Source organism: Cryptomeria japonica, chromosome 5, assembly GCF_030272615.1.
Source record: "Cryptomeria japonica chromosome 5, Sugi_1.0, whole genome shotgun sequence".
In the NCBI taxonomy this organism is placed as follows: Eukaryota; Viridiplantae; Streptophyta; class Pinopsida; order Cupressales; family Cupressaceae; genus Cryptomeria; species Cryptomeria japonica.
Window position 1 is genome coordinate 225,953,388 of NC_081409.1, and position 22,440 is coordinate 225,975,827.

The window sequence follows — 22,440 nt, forward strand, 5'->3', positions numbered from 1 at the left end:
GGAGTATTCCACACATTCCTTGACCGTTTTGTGATTGTGTTTCTCGACGACATATTGATATATTCACGGAATGAGGAGGAACATGAGGAGCACCTGAGATAGGTTTTGCAGTGTTTGAGGGATAATCAGTTGTATGGCAGTTTGTCGAAGTGTGCTTTCTTTAGAACTGAGTTCAAGTACCTTGGTCATGTTATATCTGGTGATGGGATATCAGTAGACCCATCAAAGATCAGAGCCATTATGGATTGGCCAGCACCTACCAGTGTGACAGAGGTCAGGAGCTTCATGGGCTTGGCAGGTTATTACCGACGTTTTGTTGAGGGATTCTTTAGATTTGCTCATCCTATTACTTCTTTTCAGTGCAAAGGGAAGAGATTTGAGTGGACGGAGAAGTGCGAGAAGGCCTTTCAGGAACTTAAAAAGGCACTTACTACCGCACCTATCCTTGTAGTACCAGATCCTTCAGCTGATTTCATGGTTTGCACAGATGCTTCCCTAGAGGGTTTAGGAGCAGTACTTATGCAGAGTGGCAGAGCTATAGCTTTTGAGTCTAGGAAACTCAAGACTCACGAGATTAATTATCCTACTCATGACCTTGAGCTTGCAGTAGTAGTGTATGCACTTGTGAGGTGGAGACACTTCCTTTTGGGTCATCATTTTGAGTTGCACTCAGACCATCAGAGCCTTCAGTACATATTCACTCAGCCAAATCTTAATGCACGTCAGAGGAGATGGATGGAATTCTTGTGCGAGTATGATTTTGATGTTCACTACATCAAAGGGAAAGAAAATGTGGTTGCAGATGCTTTGAGTAGGAGATGTCACGAGGTATACACCATATATATGAGCACGGATTTGAGAGATCAGATCATGCAGAAGTTGCCAGAGGATAGATGGTATTTAGAGGTTTGCCAGGCTATATGATCTCAGGAAACTTTAGAAGGGAAATATGTGGATTATTCCTTAGAGTCTGATGGTTTATTATGTCATAGAGGATGCATCTATGTACATTCTTCTGGGGGATTGCTGGAGTTCATTATCACAGAGGCTCATAGAGCTCCTTATGTAGCACATCCCGGGGTCAAGAAGATGCATGTAGACTTGAGGGAATTATACCATTGGCCAGGAATGTCGCAGCTTATTGCTGAGTTGGTAGCCCGATGCCTTGAGTGTCAGAGAGTCAAGGCAGAGCACCGCCATCCAGGTGGGTTGCTCCAATCTCATGTTATACCTGAGTGGAAGTGGCATACTATATCCATGGATTTCATCATTGGTCTCCCTATGTCATCTCGTCGCCATGATGCCATCTTGGTGATGGTTGACAAGTTGACCAAAGTGGCCCACTTTTCACCAGTTCGTACCACCTTCACAGTACCAACAGTAGCATAGGTGTTTTTGTGAGACATTGTCAGACTTCATGGCATTCCACGCAAGATCATTTACGATAGGGATTCCCTCTTCACCTCTTCCTTTTGGAAGGCATTACAGGCAGCTATGGGTACCAAGCTCAAATTCAGTATAGCCCACCATCCTGAAATGGATGGCCAGACAGAAAGAGTTAATCAGGTGTTAGAGGATATGCTTCGCATGTATGTCATGGATCACCAGACCAGATGGGAAGAGTACCTTCCCTTAGTGGATTTTGCCTATAACAATGGGCATCACATGTCCTTGGGGATGCCACCCTATCAGGCATTATATGGCAGACCTTGTAGGACACCATTGAGTTGGGACCACATAGAGGATAGAGTTTCTATTGGTCCTAAGATAGTTCAGGATATGGAGCAGTAGGTGGATTTGATTAGGCAACGTCTTAGAGAGGCAGAGGATAGACAGAAGAAATATGCAGATGCAAAGAGTATAGATCGTAGCTACTTGGTTGGAGATAGAGTCTTCTTGAGAGTGCGACCGCATAAGAGTCCAATCCGTTATGGAAAGGGTTCTAAGCTCGCACCTCAATTTGTAGGGCCTTTTGAGATCCTTGAGAGGATAGGACCAGTTGCCTACCATTTAGCATCGCCACCTAGCCTGTCACGCATCCACGATGTGTTTCATGTTTCAATTTTGAGGAAGTATATCTATGATGAGTCTCATATTCTAGATTGGGATGCCTTGCAGGTGGAGTCGGATGGGCAGCTAGCCTTGGAGCCCATTCGCATTGTGGCACGTCGGACGCTGGGCCTTCGAGGTCGAGAGCTGGACTAGGTTAGGGTCTAGTGGGATTGCTATGATGAGGTCACAACCTCATGGAAGGATGCAACACGTATGAGATCACAGTACCCCCACCTTTTTTATGAACTTCAGGTGGAAGTTCATGCCTAGAGGGGGAGGGTGTGAGGCCCTACCCCGACTCAGTTTGACATTTTCAGTTATTTGCATATTGAGACTATTATGGATGCTTTATTTTATGCTTTATGGATTTAGAACCTATATGACTTCATGATTTGGATCACATTGACATATATTGATGCTTTATTTTATGCATGATGATTATGAGACTTTATATGTTGCTAGATTAGAATTACATTGAAATAGTGAATGTCATTATTGGAATTGCAGGACTTCATTTTGATGATAGAAAAATGATGCTTATTTTATGAATGGTTCAATTTTGAGAATTATGTTAATTGCTTATGTGGAATCGAATTTGAATGAAAGAGATATTGAATTATTATTGCCAAATGTATGAGTATTTGATGTGCAATGAAATCCATGTATTTAATTATGTATAAATTGTGATTATTTGGAATTACTAATTTGTTAATTGAGATGTGTAGGAAAATTAACCATGTGACCATGGAATTTATATGGAGAACCAAACCTAGACCAATGTATGTTTGTTAAGCCAGGGGTTGTCTATTTGGAGAGACAACACCCCATTTGTAATGTATTTTATTTGTGAAGTAAATGATGCATGTGTGTGAATTTGATTTTATGTAATTGTGTAAACCTACAAGAGACAAATTCCATGTGTGATTTTTATATTGTATTTTATTGTGTCACTTGACATGTGATGATTAGTGTCATTGATTTTGACTTGTCTCTTGGAGGGAGTTTTGTTTCTACCAAAGCCATTCAATCAAATGAGTGTGGTCCCAAATTTGCCTTGGGTAGGGAGTCTTGGGAGTGGTCAACTCAGGTTTGACCAGTAGGTTAACTTCAGTTGGGTTTCTAAGGGGTGGAATGGACTCCTAGGGCCAGTTTTAGGGCTTTTCCAAAGGTCCAAAGGGTATACCTATGGGTTAGGGGTATTTTGAAACATGTGACTACTCCCATGTGACTGTTTAGTCATCTCAAAAAGTGGTTTTTCCAAGGTGAGCGAAAATTCAACTTAGAAGGTTCCTCCTAGGATAGACAACCTTCCCTTTTGATGTCAAACTCTCTTCCCCATTCTCTCTCACCTTTTCCCTTTCCAGTTTTAGTAATGTGTAAGAGGTTGGGAAGAGCAACCAATGGGAACTCTCACCTCACCCAAGGGGTTGGGAAGTGTGTGAGAGGCCTTCTTAGGCAAGGATTAGGGACTTAGTGAGTAATCACCCACTCTCCATTGTTGGAGATTATGCCTTTTGTTTTGAAAAAAAAAAATTAGTTGTAGAATAGAAATTTTGGGAAAAAGATTGGTGAAAAGTTTGTGTGGATTTGGGCAGCTCACCACCAACTAAGTCTAACATACCCATTGGTAGATTAAGGTTGGTTTTATTCCCTTTTGTTTATGTTGTTTAAGTAGTTTTTTTTTGAAAGAAAGAAATGCTTGTTGAAAGAGATGTGTATATGTAAATTGTTGTAGGAGAAAAATGCAAGTTTCTTCATTTCTATGTTTTTTGTTTATGTGTTCTTGTTTTGGGAGTGTCCAGGATCTCCTACTCTTGGGAGAGTAGGATGGTCTTGGGGTGGAAGAAGTATGACAGCCTTGGGTGAGAGGCTCTCCTTATGGATAGTGATCTCAAGGGTGTTCTTTGCGACCCTTGCTGCATAGCCTTGTGTATGCATTTGGGGGTCATAAGGGGAGAAAATATGGCCTTTGTGCCTTTGGGGGGGCATAAGGTGTGGAGATGTATCTTTTGTTGTATGTTGTATTGCCATGAGGTGGCTTGAGTAGTAATTTTGGCTTGCAATCTCCCCAATGGTACTTGGTCCACTTCCACCTATGGAATGATCATCACAATATGTGGTGAAAGTGTAGCCTGGGATGTGAAGATGCATGTTGAGTGTTATATTTGTTGTTGTGTTGTTTGCTTGTTTGTAACCCGTCTAGTCCTTGATTCTCCAAGCTCGGGGGTGGCTTCTAGTAAGCATAGGCTGGGAGGTGAGCTCTCCATGGTCAAGTTGTAATTTTTATTGCAGGTTGCTTGGGATGGGAAAGAAATGATAAAGGGGATTAGTTGCTGTCCTAAGTTGCAGAAATAGTTCAAAAAGAATGTATTTATTTATAGCAAGATAAAGGAAAAAGAAAAAAGAGCTATGTTGTATTTATTTTCCAACAAAAAAAAAATGTATTTATGTCATTCATATTCCTATGGAAGGGAATTATTAGTTGGGTTTTCAAACCCATGTGTATGATTATTTACTTTGTATTTTACTTGCTAAAGAAATATATTTTTCCTACGTTGGTTAGTTTTACAAAAAAAAAAGGGGGATGAAATGTATTAGCATGTGTTTAAATCCTTAAAAAAAAAAAATAATGAAGTTGTTGCATTTTTATGTATTCTGTAAACATATTTAGTTTATTACTACATGATTACTTTGTTATTTATGCTGCTGCAAAATAAATAAATCAGTCATTTATTTTTCCATTTAATGCAAAAAATAAATTTAAATGTAGTAGCCTATATATATATATATATTAGCTTATAAAAAAAAAATAGATAGGTTAGAACTTTCTGTAAATGTTCATTCTTAAATAAAATGGGAATAAATAGAATGCCTTATCAACAAAAAGAAATATAACATATGTATATTAGCTTATAAAAAAAAATAGAGAAACCTTCACCAATAACTCACTGTTTTTATTCTTTTAGTTTCTACATGTATTTACAGACCTGATAATGCAAAAGAAAAAGGAAAGAAGGGAAAACTCTTAAACTGGTTGAAGTAAGTTATTAAAAGCAAAATATATATATATATATATATCTGAACTTATTGTTCATTTAAAAGTTTATTTGAGACCTATGTATTTAAAAAAAAAATGAGATTAGATATATACCTACTTTTATATATATATATATATATATATATATATAAAATAAAACTAAAAAATACATGTCATACATTTTAATGAATTTAATATATTTATTTTAAAAAAAAAAAAAAAAAAAAAAAGAAACTTCATGCATGGAGCGGACCAGGGGAAAGGGCCAAGAAACCCTACCCCCATAGGCCGTCTTCCTCACCCTTGCGAGCGCCGCAGTGAGCGGATGCCACTCGCTGTGGGCCGCCACAGTGGGCAGGGCGAAGCCCGCGACTCCGGCGACTCACAGCGGCGGTGACTGCCATTGTGGTAACCCGCAGTGGGCGGGAGCCGCCACTAATAGTGAACAGCAACCGCTCCTTGCGGGGTACCACAGTGGCCACCACTTAGCTCCCCTCCTCACGCAAAAATCTCGGCCTCTACCTTGAGTGCCTCGGCTCCCACGCAGTCCCTAATCTGCCGATAGAAAATAAAGGCGGCGCCATCTCTTCCACGACCTGCACACACCACTTACAAAAAAAAGACATTACATACACACACACAGCACACACACACAAGATTAAAAAAAAAAAGAGTGTGAATGTTCTTTTTTACATGCATGCCCTAACCCTATTTTCGGGTTAGGGCAAACACATTTAGTTGTTTTTTAAAATAAGATGTGTGTGTGGGAGAAAACAAAAAAGGGGGTAAAATAATGAAATAAAATAGAAGCTTTCCCCCCCATTCTCTTTACATATCAATATTTATACACACACACACACACGCACACACACACACACACACACACACACACACACACACACACACACACACACATATATATATAAGTAATTTAACTTCTATATTTGTTTGAGATCAAATTAGTTAGTTGTAAAATTAATTAATGCTCTTTTATTTATTTAAAGAATGTAGAAGCTTTTTAATAAAAAGATTTTATACTCATGGGAGGAGGAACCTTAGGGGATTAAAATGACCATGTGTATCAAGTTGGCCCCTCTATTCTGAAAATTATTAGACCCCTTTTAAATTAATGAATATTTGATTTAATAGATTTATTTAATCAAAGAATTAGGATGAATTAATTTTAGTCCCTAATTAGTTAAGGAACTATAGGAGCTCATTAATAATCCCTACCAATTAATTTTGAAGATCATATATTAAGTTTGAGACTAATCGCATAGGGAGTTTAATTATTTATTAATGGAAGATTAGTGATGACACTTTTGGGGAAATATTAGCTTCCTGATAACTTAGATTATTTATCATTCTATTAATTTAGTTGTTTGATTTATTTAAAACATAGTTAAGACCAAACTAGTTTGCATTATTTTATTTAAGTTAGTCGTTCTAAGTTAAGTATTTAAAAAAAAATAAAATTATTCCGGTTGTGCCCAAAAGTTTGGGCATGACAGTTGACAAGGGTTATGATCTTCAATTCAAGAATGCAAAATGTAGAATTTGGGTAGCTTCAGAATTGAGATTGAATTAGGTACAAAGACTAAAGGTAATATATTTCACTTGAATAGCTTTGGTAAAAGATGTTTGATTGTTCAAGTTAATGAAAGATGGTTGTGGCATAGAAGGACGTGTCATCTTAATTTTGGTAACATTGTTAAGATAAGTTCTACTCAAGTTGTGAGAGATCTTCCTAAGTTGACGAAACCTACTAACTCTATGTGCAAGGAATGTCAGTTAGAGAAACAAACAAGAATATATTTCAAAAGTAAGAAGTATTTTCTAATTGATTATTAGATCTTGTGCATATTGATTTGAGTAGACCCTCTAGAGTTATAAGCTTGCAAGGAGATAGGTATTTCATATTGCTGATTGATGATTATTCAAGGATGATGTGGGTTACTTTCTTAAGGGAAAAGTCTGAAGCATTAGAAAAATTCAAGATTTTCAAAGATATGGTTGAGACTGAGATAGGTTTGAAGCTAAAGTGTTTGAGATCTGACAGAGGTGGAAAATTCATTTTTCAGTGATTTTAATGCATTATGTGAAGAGCATAGGATAAAAAGACAATTGTCTGCTCCTAGAACCCCTTAGCAAAATGGAGTAGTGGAAAGGAAGAACATAACCATTCAGGAAGTTGCTAAGACAATGATGTTGCAAGGAAATGTTCTACATGTTTATTGGAGAGAAGTTGTGAGTACTATTGTGTACACTCTTAATTGGGTGCATATTAAAGATGATACTGTTAAGACTCCTTATGAATTATGGTTTGGTAATGCTCCTGCTCTTAAATATTTTAAATTTTTTGGAAGTAAATGTTATATTAGAAGAGATGAAGATTTACGAAAGTTTGATGATAGATGTGATAAAGGAATATTTCTTGGTTGTTTTAACAAGAGCAAGGCCTACCAGTGTTACAAAAAGAGATTGAGAAAGATAGTTGAGAGTGCTAATGTCAGAGTTGATGAAATCGATGAGAGACAAATCAGATCTTGTTGGTATGATTCAGATTATTAGAGTGATAGTGCAAACAAAGGAAAGCAACCACAAACCCATAATCAAGTTTAAATTGTTCTAATGAATCCAGACAATCAAGGTGAAGGAACTAGTGCAAGCACAAAAGAAAGAGCACAAGAGTCATAAAATCAAGAAAATCCTAAGACTCCCAGGTATGTAAGATTGAATCATTCATAAAATCAAATCATAGGAGACAAAAGTAAAGGTGTTCAAACTAGGAGAAGAATTGTAGAAGATCAGGTTGAATAGTGTTTGATTTCTAAGATTGATCCTAAGGATGTAAATGAAGCATGTAAAGATGAATATTGGGTTAAATAAATGGGAGAAGAATTGAATAAGATTGAAAAGAACAATACATGGATTCTTGATCCCATACATAAGGACAAAAATGTAATTGGAACTAAATGGGTCTTTCGGAATAAATTGAATGATCAAGGTAAGTTAGGAACAAATCTAGACTTGTTTGTAAGGGACATTCTCAAATGGAAGGAATTGATTTTGAGGAGACTTTTTCTCTAGTGGCAAGGATTGAAGATGTGAGATTATTTATTGCTTATGCTGCTTACAAAGATTTCAAGGTATATCAAATGGATGTCAAGTCAACATTTCTTAATGGCAAATTGGAAGAAGAGGTGTACATAGAGCAACTAGATGGAATTCTATTGACTGATCAGAGAGACATAGTGTGTCGGTTGAAAAAAACATTGTATAAATTGAGGCAAGCATGAAGAGATTGGTATGCCAGATTGGATAAGTATCTGCTGAAGCTTGGATTTAACAAAGGTATTGTTGATAGTAATCTATATTTCAAGATTGATCATGATAACATTCTGATTGTTGAAGTTTTTGTTGATGATATTATTTTTGGAGGAAATGATTTGTGGAAAGAATTTGCTAATGAGAGGCAGAATGAGTTTGAGATGTCTATGATTGGAGTAATGAAATTCTTTCTGAGATTATGAATTACACAGTCTAAAAAAGGGATTTTTATATCACAGTTAAAGTATGTGAAGGAATTGTTGAAGAAGTTTGGTTTAGAGGACACAAAGCTAGTTGCGACTTCTATGGTGACTGGATGTAAGTTAACTAATGATGATGATTCCCCTAAAGAAAATCAAACCGAATACAAATATATGATTGGCGGATTGCTACTTTGACTTAGACTAGACAATATATCAAGAATGGTGTTTGTCTTGTTGCTATATTTCAAGTTGATCCTAAGGAATCTCATGTTGTAGCTATTAAAAGAATTTTCAGATATTTGAAAGGAACTATTGATTTTGGTTTATGGTACCCTAGAGATGATGATTTTATGTTGAGTGCATTTACTGATGTTAATTGGGCAAGAGATGTTGATGACCAGAAGAGTACTAGTGGTGGTGCATTTTTCTTGGGAAAAAGGTTGGTTTCTTGGTTGAGTAAAGAGAAAAATTCAATTTCTTTATCTATTGCAAAGGCAGATTATATTGTTGTTGCTAACAATTGTACTCAGTTTATATGGATGAAGCAAATGTTGAAATATAGCATAGCACAATTGTGTATGATGAGCCTATTGCTATTTATTGTGACAATTTAAGTGCAATCAACATTTCTAAGATTTCGATGTTGCATTCAAAGACTAAGCATATATCTATCAAGTTTTAATTCTTGAGAGACAAGGTAAATGAGAAGGAAGTCAAATTGGAGTATATGCCTACAAAGGAACAAACTGCGGACATTTTTACGAAGCCTTTTCCTAAAGATAACTTTGAGTATCTCAAAGGGAAGCTAGGGGTGATTGTCCCTCCTAATCAGAACTAATGTGCATTTGTATGCATCAGTCTGGTGCATCTCAGAGTCATATCTTATGATATGGGTTGATGAGTTGAGGCTACTACTCAGGGGGAGTAGTCAGTGAGTTAGTTTTGAGTATTGTGGTGCAAATATGTGTCTTTTTCATTAATGTCGAAGGGGGAGATATTCATGTGAAAAAATGTGTAGTGATTTCAAGGGGAAAGAGTTATTTGAGAGAGTTGAGGATTTCTTTGTCATTGATTGTTTTTCACATCATATGTTGCCATCAATGCCAAAGGGGGAGATTGTTCGATGTGTGGGTGATTGTTGCAAAAATGTGTTTTAATGATATCTGAGACATGTGTTATCATTGATGTCAACATATTTCTCTCTTTGTGATAGTGTTACAGTGGAGGTCAAGTAGCGAGTTTGTATAGCTTGTTGATGAATAGTGTTTGCAGATTAAAGGGTTTGTAAGGGATTGTGTTTAGATGATTCAATGTAATTTGCAAAGGTCCACATGAAGATTTCAGTGAGTTATGGTATATGTGTTGTGGCTAGTTTTTTTGTTGACCAATGATACCAGAGTGTTAATAATTTGATTTGCATTTCTCTACATTGCAATATCTTGATCTGCTGATTTTGAGGAATATTTGAGACATTTATGTGTGTCTTGAATTCAAGTGGTTCGTGGTTTTGAGTTTCGCAAGTGATTTTTCCAAGTTGATAGTCATTGTAGTTAGTGTTCTTGAAGTTTGCTATAATGGTGATACAATTCTAGTAATTTGAGTTGTTGCAGATGTTGTAATGGTGATTCATGATGCTTGTGGATGTTTCTAGATCATGTGCCTTTTGTGTTGGTGGTCTGCATTGATCATTGTACGTGTAACTGATGATTTTCTCTTATGTGTTAGTGCTCTTCATTGTTTTGACCAACTAGATGCTTGTAGCATGTTGTGGATGTTTGATGCATAATTCTTGGAGGTGTTTCACAATCAAGGCATGTAATATTGGTTTGTGTTATATCTTAGCCAACATTGCTTGGTTTGCATTTGATTTTGTAGCATGTGTGGTTATATTTTTGTAATTAGGTGATAAGTATTGAGCTGACCTTGGTGAGGTTCATGTTATGTATAAATAGATGTAATATCTTTGTAACTAGATGTGTCGTGGACAAGTGTATGAGTGAATAATGTATACATCTTTTAGAGGTAAAGAAGAAGAGTGAGAAGAAGTTGTTTATGTGCTTAACTAGAACTGTAACCACGCATTTGGAGATGCTATTTTATCAATTCATGATCTTCTGGATGTAATCCAAATGTGTTTGTAAGACAGTGAGTCTTCTCTGGGTTTTAGCCCTTTGTTGTTTTTGAGCAGTGAGTTCTAGGCAGTGTGCCTAAATGCATGTGCATTCATCATTTTAATATTTCATATAATTCTAACAGAGTATCATCATATTGTGGGTAGGCTCCCACCATGGTTTTTCCCTTGACCAATTTTTTCACATCAAAAATCTTGGTATTGTGTGTGTTCTTGATGTGTTGTTGATTTATGCTTTCATGCTTAATAATCAGATATGAGAATAAGTTTAATTTGTGTGAGTTTGTGAGATAAAAGATTCACCCCCTCCCCCTTAGTTGTCTTCCCATAATCAGAGTTATTTCATCAATATCACAGTCTCAATCTCTTTTCTCTTCATTTTTTCAATCATTTTTGGATAGGCCCCTTCCTGAAGATTCTTTAGATTTGAAAATAGCTCTAGGTTATGAATCTTATCAAACTCATCTTTGGACAAGTTGGCATTTTTATATGTCTCTCTTGTAACAACTCGCGTGTTTGGGTATATTGGTTTTCTTGGCATTTTGGCAAAAGCATAAGACTCATCCCCAAAAATATTTAGAAAGTTCACTAGAGTAGATGACCCTACTCTTTCTCCAATAGTTGTAGACTCTTCTATCACCATAATGCTTCCTTCTCTAGAAGTAGATATTGCCACACTAAGTATTCTTATGCTAATCTTTCAATTCTATAGGGATGCCTCAAATTTTAGTGCCCAACACTTAGTTTCTTTTGAAATGCTTCTTTTAACCTTTTACTTACTTTAAGTTTACTAGGTAGTTGGAGTGCTTTATCCTAGGCATGTTGATAATTAAGATAGCTCATGCAAAATTAATGTACCACTGTCAAAAAGATGCTACCTCACTTTACTAAATGATGGTTCCACCTCAAAGAGGTTCTTTTAGGGACCTATGCCCACAAATGGTAAGTATGATGCCTTTTCGCTTGTCTTGTATAGAAATCAACCCAGAGAATGGCTTTATGTGAAGATTTACTGCTATGATTTTCTTGTATTTGGTGTGTTTAATGAATCTTATGGCAAGAAACTTAACATTTGGCTGGGCAATTGATAGGGAGGATCCTAGATTGCTTGAGTTGACTTGAATCACTCCAAGGCCTTTTTCCTAGCCTAACTCAAGAATTCTTCTCTCTATTCTTGTAATCTAGTCTAGGCCCTCACTACCGAGGTTTGATACTCTGCTCTTTGTGAATTCACTTTCGTAAATCCACCAACTCACTAATCCACCAGATCTCACCAAGGTGTCCTTCCAGGGTTTTCCCTACCATGGATTAATCCTACAACTTCTCCTAAGTTGTTTTCCTCCTCATGCTTGGATCTTTCTTCCTATTGATCCCATCTTCCCCTGATATGAGGCTAATAGCCTAGATTCCAATCTACCCTGTAAGTGATTCCTCTTGGTCACTGATACCTAGTCGGGCTATCATCAAGCTCGCCTAGGGCCAGTCTACTGAAACAAACGATGCCATTCCCTGGTCTGCTACAAATAGAACTCTATTGTACATGACTGGCTCTTCTTGACAACCTCCAATGGTCATGTGGATCCCACAATGGAGAATCAAGACAAAGCCATGTTTATGACTGCTTGTCACCAACATAAAACAAGAAACAGAAAGACAACTTTATTTACAGAGCCAAGCTTGGCATGAATTCAAAATTGGAACTCACAAAACACATAAAAGTAACATCTACTTTATCACACTGACATTTAAATTTTTAAGCCATTATTTATAGTTTTCAAATGAAAACTGAACTTTGAGAAAGAAACTAGAAAATGGTCTTCAAATTGTTATTCAAAAGATGTTCTTTGTTCCACCTATCCAACCTCTTTCTAACCTCTATAAAAAATGCCCATTGGGTCTTTTATAGCCTCTACGACATCTCATGAAGCATCCCTAACTGATGAGATTGAACTCAACACAATTGGTTTCTTGTTGTAACTATCTTTTGATTTCCATTGGGTCATCGGGTTAGCACCGAAAACACTTACACTGATGTTCGATGGCAATTTACAACTCACTTCCCTTTCTATTGGGTCATCAGAGTAGCATTAAAACATTCACTCTAATGGTCGATGGTGTGCTCCCAACAAAATGCTTTCCCATTGGGTTATCAATGTAGCCTAAAACACCTCCTACTCGTGGTCAATGGTGTGCTCCAAACCATATGCTTTCCCATCGGGTTATCAAGCAGCATAAAAACTAGTTATGTTGATACCTGATGGATCCACTTTGACTCACTCCGCTCACTAACTTCTTGCTAGGTACCACCATGGTCACTAAGTTGCAGGCGATAAACCTTGTTCAACTTACCATAGCGGTATAGAAACCAACATTGATCAACCCGAGACTTGCTCACCTGTTAGTTGGCGGTTTCATCGGGTTATTGGGGAAGGTCTTGCCGAAAAACAAGACTTTCACAAAGAAGATAAAAAAAGCACTCCAAGCTCCAAACAAACAACCTAATGGACTAGAACCAACCCTTATGCCAAAATTGCAAAGGGTATTTCCTCACCCTTAGGTGCTCCTACACCATACTCCCTACTCAAAAAAAATCATGTTCCCCTGGGGGCGATAAGGCAACATCAATGCCCAGTCTTTTGAAATTAGGTTCTGCAATACAAGTGGCTTCAACCTTAGGTAAGTTACACCACTTGATTAGGTGTTCCATATACACACCATGCATCATTTGCTTCTGCACCTTGGAACCTAAAATCTATTCCACCTATGGTTTAGAAACAGGTGGTACTAGAATATCACTGAGAGTAGTTCCCCTTTTGGAGTCGGGCCATCTAGCATTGCTATGGGACCTTTAAACTGAACCAAGTCTTGGACATTAAACATAGGGGATAATGCCAAATCTATGGGTAAATCTACCTTATAAGCATTGGAGCCATATTTAGCCAAAATTTTGTAAGGACCTATTTGCCTCATGTGAAGCTTACTAGGGACTCCCTTCTATAATCTCACCTTGTTTAGATGTACCATAACCATGTCTCCCACTACAAATTGAATGTCTTTTCTTCTCTCATCTGTGTTAGCCTTAATCCTCTGCATAGTGTTTTCTGCACTTGTTCATGTACCTCTTTCATAGATGAAGTAAAATCCTCTGCATGTCCACTTCTTCCTTCCAGGCTTCCTAAATCTTTAAGTTCACAAACACCGTGTGGGTGGAGTCCATAAACAATCTCAAAAACACTGTTACCTGTAGTTCTATTGACACTGTCATTATATGCAAATTCTGCCTATGGTAGCACTTGATCCCACATCTATCCATACTCTTTTGTCAGACACCTCAGAAGATTACCCAATACTTGGTTAATGACCTCTATTTGACCATCTATTTGTGGATGGTACGTAGAACCAAAAGAAAGCTTAGTTCCCAGTCTTATCCATAGAGTTTTCCAAAAGTGTCCCATAAAATTCACATCCCTATCTAAAACTATACTGAGAGGAAGCCCATGAATTTGTACTTCTCTGAAAAATAAATGTACAATGTAACTAGCATCATGTGTAGTCTTGCATGGAACAAAATGACTCATTTTTCTAAACTAGTTGTAAAGCGGAAAATCGCGGTCGAACCCTAGTTGTTCTCCCCTCTTCCGACTCCGAGGAGAGAGAAGGGAGGTTCACTAGGATTTGATGGGTTTTCACTTAGGGGGAAGACTTTACATTCAAAAGAGGGGTTGAAACTCATAAGATCCAATCCCACACAATGTAAGATTGGATGCTAAATGAATTTCAAGGGTTAGGAAAGCAAGGCTACCCTCTTTTGTAAAGAATGTGCATAGAAGAATTAAGCTAAGCATGCATAGAAAGTCATAAAGATTCGCTTATAAACTGAGTTTAGGTTATAGGATGAAGCTGCGGACCTGGAATTAGCAGTAAAATGTCGATACGACGCTGTCCTGCAAATTTGAGCAAAAGTTGTTGGGACGATGGCGCCCGGCGCCACGGTCCTCCGAAAAATCCGTCAAACGAAGGGGGATCAGTTCGTCTCTGCACAAGGATTCTAGATCTTCAATCTCAGCCGCGTACCTGCAACCTACACATAGAAAAGCGAAGACGATTGGGGGGTTAGGGATTAGGGGTTTGCCTTTAGGTCAAACCCTGGTTTTGGAATTAACCAAAACCAACGAATAGGAAGGCAACGAGCAATACCATTGTAGGGCTTTGTCTCTTAATGTTCTAGTGAACAGTTTTGCAAGCAACCTTTGGTCATAAGCAAAATCAGTACAAATTGTTTGAAAAGTCTTAACATGTGTTAGAGGATCTCCTTTACCATTATAAAGCTCCAAATGCGGAATTTCAACATGTTTAGGAGGGATAGCTCGAACAATATCAAGAGAAAGTGGGCTCGCAACATCAAATGTGGGCACACTAAACTTAGATTGATTCATAGAGGCAATTTGTTGCTGTAAAGAAGAGACAGTTTGTGCAAGATTGTTAATGGTCGCTTCAGTCGAAGAGTTCATATTAGGTGTGTTAGATTGAGATGGAGGTGTGATGTTATTGAAAGAAGGTAAAGAGTAAGGTGGTGGGACCCTATGATAGTCAACCATAGGGGATGATTGGATAGGAGGAACACTACAAGGAGGAATGGAATGGTTAAATGAATTGCCCCCTTGCGTCATGTTCATTTGTGAAGATGTAATAGAAACATTCATTGAAGGAATGTACGAAGAAGTTGGATTGAATGAAGGAAGAGGATTAATTGAAGAAGGGGGAGGATTGCCCCCATGACTAGTGATCACAGGAGGAATGTCTTGTATAGAGGTAGCCATGATGTTTGATGTAAAGGTAGGTATACTAGCAATAGTAGTTGTCAAAGGAATAGAATGATTGACTTGTGTAGGAGGTTGTGTATAACCTAAAGATTCAGCACAACTCTTCATAGGCATCACATTCGAATCCACAATATGTGCGATACCACGTAAAACATCAATTCCATTCTTATCACTTTGAAGCATGCATTTTAGACCCTCAATTAAAGGAAGAGCTTGACTATCGGGATACTCATGAGACATCCATTGGTGAAAATCGTCAAATTGGTTATCCAATTTGGAAAGTTGTTCAACGAAAACTTCATGGGGAGCTTCTTCATCATTAGGAGGATTAGAGGAATTACCCATATCCTCGTTAAAAAGGCTACTCAAATTAGGTTCCATCTCCTTGGTAGTTAAACCTCGGAAGGACTTAATTCTACGGCTTCGTCTAACGGGAATAGTGTAAGTAGGGCTTACTGTTGTAAAACTCATGCACTAGAGAGAGAGAAAAGATTTTGATCTTAGAGGTAGCAATTTTCAGTAAAACCAGCCAATCTTCTAGATTTAAGCTGTTAAATACAATCACAACAGTCTCCCGAAATTTCAGAAAAAATGTCCGGGACCGTGGTGCTCGGAGTGCAACACGGTCCTTGCAACTTTTTTCGAAATTTGCAGGGATGAAAGGTATGATGATTTTAGAGCTAATCTGAAAAAATTGAGGGATTTTACGATCTATAGATAGGCCAAATTAAAGTTGCAAATTCAAAATTGAACCCTATCCAGATTGTCAAAAAAATGCAAAATTTGAATTTTGAAAAAAAGAGGGAAACTGAAATTTTGAATTTTATGATTTTAGAGGGAATGTCAAAAGCAATGCAAATTTTGAAAATTAAAAATTGACTCAATTTCACGCAAAATTCAATTTTGAAAGCGGAAATCAAAGTTGTTGTAATTAAGCACTTAATTTCAAAAGTCATAAATTGCAAGAATTTGAATAAAGCACTGAAATTTCGAATGAATGTAGATACACTTTTCAGATTTATGATAATAAAAATGCAATTTTGACACAAAATTTTAATTTCGACAATTTTTGAATGATTAGGAGCCTTAGACCAAGCAATCGCAAGACCAACTTTGACTGTAATTTTGTAAGTGTTATAATTGACAAAATTAACCAAAATTCTGGATTTTAGCAGGAAAATACAGCAAGATCTCGCTCCCGAAATTTCGGAAAAAATGTCGGGGACGATGGCGCTCGGAGTGCAACACGGTCCTTGCAACTTTTTTCCAAATTTTCAGGGATGAAAGATATTGTGATTTTATTGCGGAATCCAAAGTTACAGCTGATTTGGAGATGTTTTGATCAGTGAAATTGTCGGACAAAGGTTGAATCAAGAGGGTTTCAAAAATTAGGGTTTTGACTTTTAACCACTTAATTTTCAAAATTAAAGTACAGACATGAATTGATAATTTGTAATAGAAAAGCAGATCTGAAGCAAGCATTAACAATTAAACATTTCGCAAGTTCAATGTTCAAAAAGAAAATTTAGGGTTTTTATGCAATCACCTCTAAAATTTTGCAAAAGATCAAACATGGAAATGTAATCAACTTTTTAGATCTAAGCATGAAAAATCAGAAAGGATGTTCACGTCGGGTTCACCAAAATGTAAAGCGGAAAATCGCGGTCAAACCCTAGTTGTTCTCCCCTCTTCCGACTCCGAGGAGAGAGAAGGGAGGTTCGCTAGGATTCGATGGGTTTTCACTTAGGGGGAAGACTTTACATTCAAAAGAGGGGTTGAAACTCATAAGATCCAATCCCACACAATGTAAGATTGGATGCTAAATGAATTTCAAGGGTTAGGAAAGCAAGGCTACCCTCTTTTGTAAAGAATGTGCATAGAAGAATTAAGCTAAGCATGCATAGAAAGTCATAAAGATTCACTTATAAACTGAGTTTAGGTTGTAGGATGAACCTGCGGACCTGGACTTAGCAGTAAAATGTCGATACGGCGTTGTCCTGCAAATTTGAGCAAAAGTTGTCGGGACAATGGCGCCCGGCGCCACGGTCCTCCGAAAAATCCGTCAAACGAAGGGGGATCGGTTCGTCTCTGCACAAGGATTCCAGATCTTCAATCTCAGCCACGTACCTGCAACCTACACACAGAAAAGCGAAGACGATTGGGGGGTTAGGGATTAGGGGTTTGCCTTTAGGTCAAACCCCGGTTTTGGAATTAACCAAGAAATGAGCAAGAGCTGTAAATGTAAATGACTGTAATGTAAACAAGTACTAATACCTTGTTCTAAGGATGTTGGTATCCTTATGTGCGAAGGTTTAGATGTTGTATGTTGTAGTATGTAGTATGTTGTATGTAATAAGTGATCTCCTCTTCAATGGTTGAATCCTTGTCTTGAATGCAACACTTAGCCTTGAATGGAGACTTGAAATGATTGATTGCTTGAATGCTTGAGTATAGTTTCCACACTTTGTACACATATCCTCCTCATGCCCAAATGAGAGAGAAAAATGTAGTTTATATACTTTTCAATTAGGGCTGATAGACTGATTTTCCCGACCTTAGGCCGACCAGGGAAGTATATTTCCAAATTGCAATCAAAAAGACCCGATATCACTTAGGAGACCGGGCCCAAAATAGGACCCAGGGACCAGGGCGCTGGGCGCCCTGGTCCTGAGGGACCAGGGCGCTGGGTGCTCTGGTCCTGAGGGACCAGGGCGCTAGGTGTTCTGGTCCCACCTCTGGGACAGCGGGGTGCAAGGAGGTTCAGGACAAGGTGCTTGAAAAATGCAGTTTTTGGTGTCGTGAGCAAGTTTTGGGGTCTCCATTCAGGTTGCGTGTTGCGTCGCCATCGTGAAGACCGAAATGCAGTCGAAATTGCAAGTGTCGCAATTTTAGGACGCTACACTAGTCAACAATGACAAAAATACTATCCACGCCAGTCTTGGTTTTTGGCAAACCTACAACAAAATCCATGCTGATGCACTCCCATGATCTTTTTGGAATTGGTAAAGGTTGGTATAGTCCAACATTTGAACTAGTACCCTTAGCTCTCTGACACACAAAACACAACTCAACATACTTCCTGATATCTTTATGCATTTTTGACCAATAATAAAATCTTTGTGCCTACTCAAGTGTTTTATTCAGACCAAAATGTCCACTAAGACTTCCATTATGTTTTTCTTGTATTAGATTTTCCCTCATAGATCCTCTTGGCACGCATAACTGACAACCCTTAAACAAAAGACAACTATGCAATGTGTAATCTGCATACTGGCTATAGAAATGATTATTAAACTCACTGCATACCTTGTATTCCTCAGAGAAGTCTTCATCTTCTTTGTAAAGCTCTTTGAAACTCTCCACACCTATGCTATGCAAAGTCACTTCTAGGATAGTGAGAAGTTTTCTACTTAAGGAATCTTCTACCTTGTTTAGCTGTCTCTTTTTGTGCTTGATAGTGAAAGTGTATGCCTGCAAGTATTCTATCGATTTCATGTGTCTATTGCTCAAATTTTCTTGAGAATTGATAAAACTCAAGGCTTAGTTATTTGTAAACACTACATATTCTTTGGGCAATAGGATGGGTTGGGTAGCTATCCTATTTTTGAGAAAATCAAATCCCTGGTCATCTTCTTTAGTCCACCTAAACTTATTTTTCAACCCACCCTTAACTGTAACAAGAACAGGAGCACAAATTTCACTAAAACCTCTAATGAACTTCCTATAAAACTGGGCAAGTCCATGAAAACTTCTTACCTCAGTAGAAGTTTGCGGTGTAGGCCAACTCTGTATTGCTTCCACCTTGCTAGGGTCCATTTCCAAAGTGCCTTGGGATACAAAAAAACCCAGATAAATGAGTTCTTGTTTCATGAATTCACATTTTTCAAGATTGATTGCCAACTGTTCCTCATGCAATTTCCTTAATACAATCTGCAAGTGTTCAATATGCTCTTCCTCTATTTTGTTGAATATGAGGATATCATCAAGGTATACCACTACAAATCTACCTATGTAGTCTTTCAACACCTCATTCATCAACCTCATGAAAGTTCTGGGGGCATTAGTAAGCCCAAATGGCATAACTAACCACTCATATAACCCAGGCTCTGTAGTCTTAAAATTTGTTTTCCATTCATCCCCTTCTTTAATCTAGATCTAGTGATAACCACTCTTTAAATCCAACTTAGTAAAATACTTTGCTTCTCCAAGACAATCCATTAAATTCTTAAATCTATGATAGGAAATATGTATCTTATGGTGATTCTATTTATTGCTCAAGAGTCAGTACATAATCTCCATTTACCTCCTTTCTTGGTTGCTAAAACCACTGGTACAACACATGGGCTTATACTTTTTTTTATTAGACCTTGATCAAGCAACTCTTGTACTTGTCTTGCCACTTTTTTGTTTTGTTTAGGAGTTATTTTATATGCAACCTTATTAGGCAGTGATGCTCTGGGTATAAAGTCTTTCTGGTGACTTACTATTCTAGGAGGAGGTAGCATTGTGGGTGTTCCATCACTCACAATGTCCTTAAACTATTCTAACAACTGCAGAACCTCTTTAGGTAAACTTTCTTGTTCATTCTTCTTTTCTTGACTAGGTTTCACTAAGAGAGCATAATGTTCTATATCTCCTTTCTTGAGATATCTTAGAAATTCTTTTCCTCCAACCAACAACACATTAGGACCACTAGTCTTGGTTCCTTCATTCTCTACCAAAGATTGAATCTTGTATGTCACCCCTTCCTTCATGAATGCATATGAATTCTTTTCTCCGTCATGGATAGCCTTTTTGTCAAATTGCCACGGTCTTCCTAGTAACAAATGACAGGCTTCCATGGGTGGAACATCACATAAAATTTTGTCAAAATAATTTCCCAATTGCAAATTCAACCCATACTTGTTAATTTACTAACACATGTTCTCCCTTATTCAACCATGTGACCTTGTAAGGATGACTATGTGGCATGCTACTCAACCCAAGTTTACTTACTGCTTCTTTGGAGATTATATTGTCTTTCAATCTTGAGTCAATGATCACTTTACACACCTTACCAAGTATCTTTCACTTTACTCTGAAAAGAGACCTCCTCTGTTTAGGCTCTTCCTTAATCGGCTCCCTGATTAGTACCCTTCTAACCATCAGATTCTCACCATTCTTTGAGTCAAGGTTTACTTTAGGAGACTTCACACTACTAGAATCCTCTTGCACATAATTAATTATTTTCTCTTTATATGATGAGGTTTCCTTCTCCGGACACCTATAGGTAGGATGACCAAAATTACTACAATGGTAACACTTCATGTTTGCAAAGTATGAACCTCTGCCAGAACTTCCAGATCTACCTCTATTATTATTGTTATGTCCTCTTCCTCTACCATAATTTCCTCTTCTACTAGACTCATTAGTCTGCTCAGTCAATTTTGACTCTCCTTGTGATCTTACTTCAGCTTCTCTGCCACTATAGCTTCCTCTATAACCTTTTGAATCTCAGCCTCTACCTTTGCCTCTACTAGTGCTTTCATGTTTCTTCTTATTCTTTTCTTCTAGTTTCAAGGTAAACTGATAACATTTGTAAATGCTATTTGGACTCAACAAACTTATTTCCTCTTGTATGTTCCATCTCAGACCATTAAGATACCTTGCTACTCTAATTCTTTCATCCTCCATCACTTTTGACCTTAGACACAACTTCTAGAACTCTTCAATGTAGGTACTTACATCTAACTCCTTTTACCTTAGGTTTTGTCTTTTCCTATGCAACTACACTTCATAATCCTTAGGAAGATAATTCTCTCTAATTTTTCTTACCTTCTCTTTCTCTCTCATTTTGTATAAACTTCCACCAAGTAATGACAACACCTCTCATTCTTGACTTAGCCACTTTAACCTTTTGGGCCTCAGTCACACTTTCACACTCAAAATGGTTTTCCATACCCTCTATCCATTCCATTATCGAATCTTCTTTCATCTTGCCACTAAACAGTGATACTCCTTCCAAAGACTTTCCACTCATTTCCTTCAAATCCTTCAAGAATGGTTCTTGATCAATAACAGGGTCTAAGGTAGGGAATTCATCCTCTATTGCCAACATTTTACCCTTCTTATCTATCTTCCCACTCACTTCTATTTTCTTCACTTCCACCACACCAATTTTTTCTCCAACTACTCCAACCTTTCCTTGAGCAATCGATTTTCATCTTCTTGGTCTATGACCTACTTAGCCAATTTTGCATTGGTCACCATCTTTACTCCTTCTGATAATAGATCAGTCTTACACTCTTTACCGTAAATCTTTAACTTGCTCTGATACCAATCTGATAGGGAGGATCCTAGATATCTTGAGTCAGCTTGACTCACTCCAAGGCCTTTTTCCTAGCCTAACCCAAGAATGCTTCTCTATATTCCCCTAATCTACTCTAGGCCCTCACTACCGAGGTTTGATTCAGGGTGTATTGATGGGTGATTTTCCTTCTTCTCTTTCTTGAGGTGACGGATTGAAAGTAGTTAGAAGGTGAATACCCAATAGTTTTTGAGGGGTTGGAAATAGGGATGTGTGGTTCGAACACCAGAATTGTGTTGTCAATATGCATTTGATTCAATTCAATAGAGCTGGGGCTAGGGACAGAGGCATATTTGCCTATAGAGTGAAGAGTAGTTGGGTTTGAATCTTTACCGGTGGTAGGGTTTTCAGATGTTTCGGCTATATTATGGTTATTTTTTTGTTTTCTATGGTTAATAATTGGACAATTATTTTGAAGATGCACTTCTTTTTTTCATAGAAAATAGGTATTTAGACCTCCAAGTATTTCAATAGGAACAAAGGTATCCTCATTAATGTTTAGGTTTAGAAATGAAGGG